This window comes from Oryx dammah, unplaced genomic scaffold, assembly GCF_014754425.2.
Source record: "Oryx dammah isolate SB20612 unplaced genomic scaffold, SCBI_Odam_1.1 HiC_scaffold_2, whole genome shotgun sequence".
Classification (NCBI taxonomy): domain Eukaryota; kingdom Metazoa; phylum Chordata; class Mammalia; order Artiodactyla; family Bovidae; genus Oryx; species Oryx dammah.
Window position 1 is genome coordinate 63,613,433 of NW_024070186.1, and position 11,368 is coordinate 63,624,800.

Sequence of the window (11,368 nt, forward strand, 5' to 3'; positions counted from 1 at the left end):
ATGGGAGGGCAGTCTGGTTGCCACATCTGTCATCTGTTGATTCTCCAGAGTTGTTTCTGGTCATCTAACTTGCTAAGTTGGGGTCCGTTTTTTGTTCCCTTCAACTGTCCATCTAAATCTGTTGCAAGCCTCAATCAAAAAAAAAAAAAAAAAGACCTTACATGGGCTTCCCTGGTGGCTCAGACGGTAAAGCGTCTCAATGCGGGAGACCCGGGTTCGATTCCTGGGTCAGGAAGATCCCCTGGAGAAGGAAATGGCAACCCACTCCAGCACTCTTGCCTAGAAAATCCCATGGACAGAGGAGCGTGATAGGCTACAGTCCAAGGGGTCACAAAGAGTCGGACACGACTGAGCGACTTCACACATCACACAATATAGAGAAGAGTCATCTTCAGTCAAGGGAATTATTGTTACTACATTTGCTGGATATAATTATAAAATTAGATCCCCTGGGGAGGTGGTAAATTATTTCCTTTAATTTGCTAAAACCTCTTACCTCTTTTACAGTAGAAAGGAGATAGTCTCAGATGATGAAATCCTTGTGAAGTCAAAAATAGAAGAAAGAGTAAAATATTTGGATTAGTATTGGTTGCGAGTATTGGATTAGTATTAGAAGGAGAGGAACAGACTAATCAAGTAAGAGGCAGAGGTGAGAACAGGATCCAAGCCTTTAGCTTATTTATACTCTCAAGCTTATCTTGGGAATGACACTGTATAGCTAAGAAAAGATTGCTTCCGAGAGTGAGATCAGGGTAAAATGGCCAAGTGGATGGTTAGGAAGAGAAGAGCTCATCATCATAAAGCCTGCCTGAAGTCATCAGCCTTCGCCTTCCTTTAGGGGGTTCTCCGGGGAGCAGCATACTGGCAGGGGTGGCAGCAGCTTTTCTCTCACGTGAACCTTACGAAGTTTGATCGGCACAGAGCTCCTGCTGAAATGTCTGCCACACTGGATGCACCCGTAGGGCTTCTCCCGGGTGTGTACTCGCCGGTGCTCGCGAAATCTCCTACCGTTATTGAAACTTTCCTCATAGTCCACACACTTATAGGGATTCTTGTCAGTGTGGACTCTGGTGGGTGCGACCTGTTGGTGAAGCTCCTCCCGCACTCTCCCTGCTGGTAGGGCTTCTCTCCAGTGTGGGTTCTCTGGTGTATAACGAGACTCGAGCTCTGGCTGCAGCATTTCCCACACTCTCCACCTGTGTAGGTTTTCTCTCCTGTGTGAATTCTCTGGTGGGCACCAAGGTTGGAGGAGTCGTTAAAGCTTTTCCCACAGTTGAGACATTTAAAAGGTTTTTCTCCCGTGTGGATTCTTTGGTGTCTCACTAGACTCCTGCTTCTGCCGAAGCACGTCCCACAGACACTGCACTTAGAAGGGTTTTCCTTCTGGTGGGTCAGGTGGCACATGAGACGCGCACTCCTTCCAAAGCTTTCTCCATATCTGAGGAGCCGGGAGGGCCTCTTCCCCACAAGAGGCCTCTGATGCACTAGGGCTTTCCCCAAATCTCGAAGCTGAGGCACCAGTCTTCTCTGTCCCATTCCATGAAGGTTTTCCCACTGTCTTCTTGAGATGCAATCCCTTTTACGACATTTACCTGGATCAGCATTCTGGAAAACGACCCTTTTAAACTTTTCTATGAATGTCCTATGCTGCTCCATGTCCTTACAGATTACCCGTGTTGCATCCTCTTTGATACTACTTTCAATTTCAAAATCACTTGGATTTTGCAGTAAACCTGGAGGTCCCTGGAATTCTGGTTCTTGTATGATTTCGTCCTCACTCATTCTCCCACTGCCAGTCTTCAACAAGCGCCTCCTGGGAATCCTCCTCAGGTTCCCAGCCTGTAGGTTCCTGAGGTTCAATTTCCATGTCGTCTCTTTCTTGAACTGAGGGTGATGGGGCTTCTTCTGGGGAGCTGATGGGAGAAGCAGATGCCTGAGAGTTAATCAGGGCATCCATCTCCTTGTAGAATCTGCAGGACTCTAGCACATGACTATTTTTCACTTTGTGGTAACTCTTCTGAAGGCTTTTGAACTTGGTCTGGCACTGTTCCGGAGTTTGGAGGAAGCCATACTCTCGCAGCTGCTCAGCCACGGCCCCATACAACTTGCTCTTCCGATGACAGGCTTGCAGCGCTTCATAAAACCAAGTCTCATGGAGGGTGTCAAGGAAAGTCTTGGTTTCCTCGTAGCCCCTGTGCACACCACTCAGGTTTTGAAATATGACAGGGCCACCATGAAGCTCAGGCTTCGGGATAAACTCAGTGCCCGTTTCATCACCATCAGACTCCTCTGCAACTTCTTCCTCCTCCACCATATTGATCTGTTCTAGATCAGTTAGCACTGATGCCAGTTCTCTTCAGTCTGGGGAGAGACAGAATCTCCCTTGGCTTATCTGTGGATGAAATATGCGCTGCAGGATTCAACAAAGCGCCCATGTCCTCAGAGAAGACACAGGGTTCTAGCACATGGCCACTTCTCCCTTTTCGGTAACTCTTCCGCAGATTTTTGAACTTGGTCCGACACTGTTCTGGTGTTCGGAGGAAGCCACATTCTCGCAACCCTTACTAATCCAATACCATGCCACTGACTGTGATTTTGAGGGAAGAGAGTTGTAGCTAAGATTTCTTTGCATCTTTAGTGAAGTGACTGTAGAATGCAATAACCATACAGATGGCAAATGGTAACAAGGCAAGTAATATATTTACCGGTATTTTTTATGCCTCCTTTCTCAGGTGAATGAGCTCAGAATCTTTTATATCATTATTCATGTAAAAGCAGGATGTGCATGGGGAATTAGGCAGAGAGGCAGTTTTTATTTTCACAGTTGACTTTTTAGAATTATGAAAACTTCACTTCTTTAACTCCATTTGCTTGTACATCGTTTTGACACATTGTATAATGAAATTTTATGGCAAAGTAAAGCATGTATACTGGAAAGTACCTGTTTCAGTTAAATTAGATAAAAGCACATGAATTGGACATCATTCCCATTCCACTGCAGATGAATCTCACTTTTACAGAATTTGGAAAAGAGCATTAAGAGTGCTATGTTATAGCACTAATAATGAGATTTATGTATTTCATCTTGCTTCTTTCATGCCATTTCCCAGAGCCCATGAAACTGCCTGAAACACAATAGGTAAATACTCATAAATATTTTTTGAAGAATTCTTAAGTAAGTAGATGAATAGTAATCAAAAACTACTTGACTATATGGCAAGTCAACTTGCACATATATATTTTAAACATTAATAAAATATTCTCCCATCACTAATTTTAACTGACCTATTTCTGCCAAAAGGTGTGAGGATAGTCTGGAAATACATATGTGTATTGCATGATTACTGTGGAAAAAATGTATTCCTTATAGTAATCTATGCCATTCTTTGAAAAATTTTAAAGCAGCAGATTTCTACACAGGAATATCTAAAGCACTGAATTTGTCAATACTTCCTTGTCTATAGATAATTTCTGGTACCAATGGTTCAGCATATCCTTGGGCAAGATATTGAGAATTTTTAAAGCAAATGCCAGGTCTTTCACATTCAACCCTGCAGGCTTGAGGATGAAATGTGAATAATCTGATCTACAAATATATTCACAAATGTATATAATAGCTGTATGTAGAGAGAAGATGAGCAGTTTCACGTTGCTATTTAATACTTTTCTGAGCTTCCACAATGTGCCTGGTGCTAACTGGGGCACCTCAATTATTCTCCATCTGTGCTCACTACCAAACCTGCCAGCCATCATACTGCTTGGGCCCTGAAGCCTACAGCAGAGAGCCTGGCAGGGTAAATGGTGCAATCTAGTATTTCTTCCTGGGTAGCCTTGCTAGTTAATCTAATAAAGGGATCTCTTTGTGCCCAGTATTGACTTAGACCATGAAATAAAGCCATGGGTTAGCCTGGCCTCAAAGGCAACTTTGCATAGAAGAGATACTATGTTGGAATTCCACATAGGAGTATTTTCAGTGCCAATGGGATAGGATGGCTTAAGAGCAAAACTGCTGTAAATGAAGGTGTTCTAGGGGAGTGTGGGGGAAGTTTAGTAATCAAACTTGTGAATAGATTATAAAATGCATCAGCCTCTACTCCCAGTTTTGTTGTTGTTTAGTCACTGTGTCATGTCAGACTCTGTGACCCCATGGACTGTAGCCTGCCAGGCTCCTCCATCCATGGGATTTACCAGACAAGCATACTGGAGTAGGTTGCCATTTCCTTCTCCAGGAGATCATTCGTACCTAGGGATCAAACCTGCAGCTCCCGCTTGGAAGGTAGATTCTTTACCACTGAAGCTCCTGGAAAGCCATTCCCAATGTTCTGTTCTGTTCAGTTCAGTTCAGTTCAGTTGCTCAGTTGTGTCTGACTCACTTCCTATTAAATAGTGTGCTATATCAAATCAGATAGACTTTTCTGCAAAAACCTTGGGGAAACCATATTTTTTCTTTAACCTAATAGCCATGTTGCAACCTTGAGTCTACAGTTGGTGAAAATGAAAACCTATGACTTCTGGCAATATTTGAATCAAGTCATATGCCTTGTGACTTAAGATGACCCCAAGTTGTTTCATGAGAATCCATTGAAGTGGCAAGCTCTGCGCAGCAAGGTCTACATGGATTATTATTCCTAATTCTTTCAATAACTACCCAGGTTAGTTGTTATTCCTAACTGATAGGAAGAAACTGAGGCACAGAGGAGTTAAGTAATTGTGCTGAGTTTGCATGGCTATAAAGCATCTAAGCTGGAGATTTGAACCTGGCTGTATATGACAGTATAACTCACATTCTTGTACACACTGCGTCTAAGGACTCAAAGCCCGTATGGATTTAGAACTGATTTCTGTGACTTCTGAATTCTCATCTTTGTCTTCTTTAAAACTGCTGGTGAGTGTGTGGGTTGGAGGAAAAATTACTTAGCTCTCCTAAGGACATAGAAACTAGTCATCATGGTACCACCAATGTTGGACTGCTGCTGCTGCTGCTGCTAAGTCCCTTCAGTCGTGTCCAACTCTGTGCGACCCCATAGACAGCAGCCCACCAGGCTCCCCCATCCCTGGGATTCTCCAGGCAAGAACACTGGAGTGGGTTGCCATTTCCTTCTCCAGTGCATGAATGAAAGGTGAAAGTGAAGTCGCTCAGTCGTGTCAGACTCTCTTAGCGACCCCATGGATAGCAGCCTACCAGGCTCCTCCATCCATGGGATTTTCCAGGCAAGAGTACTGGAGTGGGGTGCCATTGCCTTCTCCTAGAGCCCTCCAATTCAGAGTCATTTTTATTTTTCATTTCTCTTTCCACATGGTACTCAGTATATACTCTATAATAAAAACTTGAGTTGGGGGACTATGTTAGGCGGAGCAGTGAATTGGAATGTTTTCCCTTTTCCAGCTAAACCTGAACAAGCCATTCTATCTCATATGTTAGCAGATCATATAACTTCGACCATGTATAAATTGGACTTTTTGAACTGATGTGAAAATAGAGAAAGAGGAAAAAAGAGGAAGGGCAGGAAAAGAGAAAATGGGAAACAAACCCTGGAAATGATTCAAAAGTACAAAAAGAAGAATCAGAACATGTATTCTCCTCTACTTTCCTTGAGCAGTAAGATTTAAAGCAAATAGAAATAAACATTTCCTTGAGGCTCTTTCCCTTTACTCTCGCTCCCCAAGCAAATGTTCATTTTTCTTGAAGGAGATTGCTGATCAGAATCAAATTCGCCCTTCCTCTTTCTTGCACATCCCATCCTGCCCTACAATTCAACTTGCTTACTCCTACACCTTCAAGATTCCTCCACTTTCAGTCACTCAATCATGAGAAGAGCCATGCTGTAATTTTGTGCTTTTCACATTCTTAACTTACTTTACAATGGGATTTTGAGGTGCTTTTTGCTGGCTCGAGCTGATAAGAAAATATATATATATAAAATAGTGTTGGCTTCTTGAGCTTACATCAATGTTGTGAATTATATAATGAAACCTGTCTGGGTGGAATTCTAAAGCTATTATCCTCCTAGCACTGAGATAGGACACCAAAAGAACTGTTTAGGATCTCTTAGCCATTTATAGCTTGATAAGTCAGTTTCTTTTCCTCTTAAAAAAAGGTGTGTTGAGAGTTAGTTATTCAACTTACCACATTGTCAATATTTTGCATTACCAGCCCTTGGGGAACACACTAAATCCTAAGGTATGATTTCTCCATAAGGTTATTCTGCCTCTTAAATGAGGTCTCAATATCTATTCTAGTGGTGTTTGAAAAGTTTTCACTTGGGATCTTCTGTGACCTTGGTGTTGTGTGCCATTTGTGCATCATTAAAAGGTTGTAATGAAGTTCTGCCGCACACAGATTGTAAAAGGTCAAGCAGAAAGTTAGGAGCCAATGAGGTTGGGAAGAAAAATTGTGCTTGCTGCAGAAGTTGAGGGATTCATTATATTGATGCTATGGGGTTTTCAGCAGAGTAATAACTGGGTTAGCAATAGAATGTAAATCTTCTCAGCCACTTACTCTGAATCTGCTTCTTCTTGATTTGTGGGGGTATATTTTTAACAGAGTACAAGGAAAGTCATTACACTCAGAGGAAAGCCAGTAGAATTGGTAAATGCACTATAGATGGTTCAGGCATAAAGAAGAGTAGAACCGGAGGAATAAAGCATATCAACCTTCCTAGTTGCCACTCAAAGAATTATTGTTAACCCCTATGAAATAATTGTCTCAAAAGAACTTTGCATAAGTGATTACTTTTATTCTTAAAAGGATATACATTGTTGTTTTTAGCTTCAGTAGTCCAGAAGTACAAATATAGCTAATTAAAATGTTTAAAATTATCAACAAAATTAATTAAATAGATTTGAGATAAAACATATTAAAATAGCAGCAGCTTCAAGCCAATTTATTAAGGACTAGTAAGACGAGGTAATGAGGTCCTGACTACTGTAAAAGGAAAAGAAACTCTAAAGTTACTGGTTCTCTACTAAATATTCTCTGGATGCATTTTCTTAAAATGGAATTCTAGAAATTATGTGCAAAAGTGCAGCAGTTGATTGCATGTCTCACAAGCTTACATATGGAGTGAAATAATTTCTTCTTTAAACAAGCCCCAAACCATCTGTTGACTTAAGTCAATTCTCTGAATTTTACTTGGAAATAATTGGAAGTCTAGATATTCTATAAGACTGGCTCAATGTGTTTATTTAATTTATTCATGAGTTTTTATGTATGTGGATATGAGGGGAGAGGGATAAGAAACCTTTTTCTTCAGAAAGATAAAGAGTCAGTAAGATATGTCATAATATTAAGACTATTATTGGGCATTTCAACTTGACTCAAATCCATTGATTTAAGTTGAATGATTTAAAAGTTTTAGAAAATTAAAAATGGCTTTTTAGAAAGCTTTGAAATTTGGGAATGAAGGACAATGGGAAGTTACAGATAATTTTTTTCAAAAACTTGTTTTGTTGTAATTATCAAGGGATAAAGTATTAGACTAAAATTTATGGTAGAAAAGCTACCTATAGTTTGATTTGCAGTAGGTGGCATTATGTTTTTATAAAAATTGATTTATTTTCTTTATCAAAACTTTATAAATGGTTTCCTCAGGCCAGGTGGAGTTTGAGTATCTCTCCAGTTCGGTTCAGTTCAGTTCAGTCACTCAGTCGTATCCGACTCTTTGCGACCCCATGAATCACAGCATGCCAGGCCTCCCTGTCCATCACCAACTCCCGGAGTTCACCCAAACTCATGTCCATCGAGTCAGTGATGCCATCCAGCCATCTCATCCTCTGTTGTCCCCTTCCCCTCCTGCCTCCAATCCCTCCCAGATCAGAGTCTTTTCTAATGAGTCAACTCTTCGCATGAGGTGGCCAAAGTATTGGAGTTTCAGCTTCAGCATCAGTCCTTCCAATGAACACCCAGGACTGATCTCCTTTAGGATGGACTGGTTGGATTTCTTGCAGTCTCTCAAGAGTCAAGGGACTCTCAAGAGTCTTTACCAGCAGCACAATTCAAAAGCATCAATTCTTCACTGCTCAGCTTTCTTCACAGTCCAACTCTCACATCCATACATGACCACCTGAAAAAACATAGCCTTATCTCTTGCCATCATTCAAATATAGTAGTGCCAATATTTTAAAAAATTTTTATCCAAAAATTCTAACTGATTAGATATCAACTAAGAATTCAATGATTTGAAAGTGTTCCTTGAGAGGAAAGCAATAATTGGATGAATGGGAATGTTATATCACAGTCCTTTAGAACTAGAACTTCTATGCTTCATTCATTAATATAGTTTCATTGTTCAGAGGAGATAGATATTTTTTCTATCTAGATTTTTTTCTCCAAAATATAAATACTATTGAATTCATTGTCTTTGTGATAAGGAAGCATAGTCATTTATTGATATGTTATTTATTACTTTAAAACTGCTTTTTCTATTAAAATTTGTGTAAGCAGAATACTTTGGTTACTAATTTAACACTGATTTAGTATTATAATTATGTGTAATAAATATTGCATTTATTATGTTTGCATCTAAGTATTACATTATATTAAATACTAATAATAGCATCCAGAGTCTTTTCTTGGCAGTGGTACCTATCTCATTTGTTTATTCATTTATTCTCTCATCCAACAGTTTCTTAGTAATTTCTCTCTATCAAGCTGTAGTAAGTTTCCCCTCAGAAAAGAGCCTATAATCTAGTAGCGAATTAGATATATAGGAAAATAAGTGCAAGCAAACATGGTAATGTATATAGTGGAAAGTACAAGTATACATATACCAAGTAGAATCATTGTCAAAAGGCTATATTCCTATATCTAAGAAATCAAGGTGATTGTGAGAAATAAATAAGATAAGGTATGGCATTCAGAAAGCATTTATGGCTATGGGAGTTAATTTGATTACTATGCATCAAATATTTATTGAGGATCTACTATGTACCAACCATTGTATGAGAGTCTTTAGGTATCAAAATAAAAACAGCAAGTTCTTTGCACTCAAAGTGCTTACTACCAAGTAAAGGAGACAATAGAAGGATAGAGGAAAGAAAATCATTACATCATTCCATAATAATAAATACTTAAATAAAACTATGCATTCTGCTTTTAGCAATCTGCAAAGGAGAGACTAATTATCTCCTAAATGGATTGGGAAGACTTTACTGAAAAGATACAGTGGAGGAATAAGAAGCAACTTAGATGAATGGGAGTTTGCTGGACCAATAAAGTTGATCCAAGGAGCAAGAATAAAAAATATACCAATAAGATGGTCTGAAAAAGTATGGCAAAGGCACTAATATTAAAGTATGAATTTTCGGGAAATGTCCCACAGTGAGTTAAAGAGATAGATAAGGTTGATCACACCATGAGATTTCTCAACATATGAGCACGCAAATTCTTCAGAAAGGCATAGATCTTTCTTTTTGATTTATAACATTATAGTTTTAAAATGGCATAGCAAAATAAAATTTCAATACAGTTGTCCCTTGAACAGAATGGTTTTGAAATGCATGAGTCCACTTATATGCTAGATTTTCTTCAGTGGTAAACACTAGAGAACTACACAATCCATACTCGGTCGAGTCTGTGAATACCGAGCAACCACGAGTATGGAAGAAACTCAGGTACCCTGGAACCAGGGCTACCGAGGGTAGATATTCAACTGTGCGAAGGGTTGGCACCCCTAACCCTCCTGTTGTTCAAATTTGAACTGTATATCAATTTCACTCTAAGATATGACAAAATTAAATACAGTTAAGTCATGGGGTCGCAAAGAGTTGGACACAACTGAGCGACTGAACTGAACTGAACTGATAGAAGATACTTTAAAACTCTCTTTTGGGGGCAAACTATTTTTACCAGCCACCAAGTGAAACAACTCCTAAATGGGAGAGGCCATTTATGGATATCTGATCAAAGAATCCTCAGGTATCAAGTAGTGCTGATGGAAAATCCAGGTCTGACTATATCCCCTTGTGAGGTTCTTAACCCTGCCACTCTCCTGCCTACCCCCGAGGGCTCTCTCCTCTTTCACTCTTGCCTAGAAACTCTGGACCACTGGACAAAATCCCAAGAGGGATTGTCAGAAGATCCTCTGACCAATCCTGAGGAAATCTGGTACACTGATGGAAGCAGCTTTGTCTTTGATGGAAAAAGAAGAGCCGGATATGCAGTAGTCTCCAATTTTGAGACCACAAGGCTAAAAATTTGCCACCAGGTACTTCAATCCAATTAGTTGAGCTCATAGCTCTGCTTTGAGCTTCAGAGCTGGGAAAAGGAAAAAGAGTAGCCATTTACAATGACTCCAAGCATGCCTTTCTGGTGCTACATGCACATGCTGCTATTTGGAAAGAAAGAGGCCACTTGACCACCCGAGGGTCCCCAATCAAATATGGTGATCAAATCCTTAGGCTCTTGGAGGCAGTCCATCTGCCCAGTGAGGTTTCAGTCTCCCATTGTAAAGGATACCAAAAAGGGAGCACAGAAGTGGCATGAGGGAACCAAGCAGCTGGTCAGGTAGCTAAGAGAGCAGCCTTACAGAACATGCTGCAGTCCATGGGGTCACAAAGAGTCAGACATGACTGAGTGACTGAACAACCCCTCATATGAAAGGGTCCCATTCTGAGAGCATGTTCACAGTCCAGTTTGTTCATAAGTCCAACAAAGTTAGCCTGGTACCCAATTAACACAATCAGCTGTATAATAAGTTTATAATTACGGTACTCTAATAGGTTTATAATAGTTTTCACACAAATAATACATTCAAACACAAGCACAAAAAATAAAGAAAATATCTTTAATCTTATGGTATAGTATCATGAAAGGTACAGTACAACAGCTGGCTTAGAGGTACTGGCATCAAGTGAACAGGCAAGAAGAGTTACTGACTGGAGGAGGGAGAGGAGGTAGGAGATGGTAGAGTTGAAGGACCATCAGCAATAGGAGACAGAGGGCAAGCTGCAATTTCACTCATGCCTGACTACACATTTACATCTGTGAAAGTTTGCAACTTGAAGAAGTTGTAGGGGATTTACTGTAGATGCAGAAGAACTAAATAACATAATTAGTAAGGTTCAGTTCAGTTCAGTTGCTCAGTCATGTCCGACTCTTTGCGACCCCATGAATTGCAGCACGCCAGGCCTCCCTGTCCATCACCAACTCCCCTAAGGTAGACACTATAAATGTATATTGAAATATACATCATGAAAATAGAAAATATACATTTTTCTCAGGTACTCTTGAAACATTCATAAAAGTTGACCAGTATACTAAGTTATAAAGAAGATCTTAGTATGTTACAAAGTTTTAATAATACTAACATTTTTATATCAATACATAAGAAAACTAGATATTAATTTTAAAAGACTTTCAACCTGGAAA

General features: G+C 39.9%; 1 pseudogene; it reads right to left on the reverse strand.

The window, feature by feature from the left end:
- Positions 1-795: 795 nt before the first annotated feature.
- Positions 796-5,741, reverse strand: LOC120881721 (annotated as a pseudogene).
- Between the last annotated feature and the right edge of the window lie 5,627 nt (positions 5,742-11,368).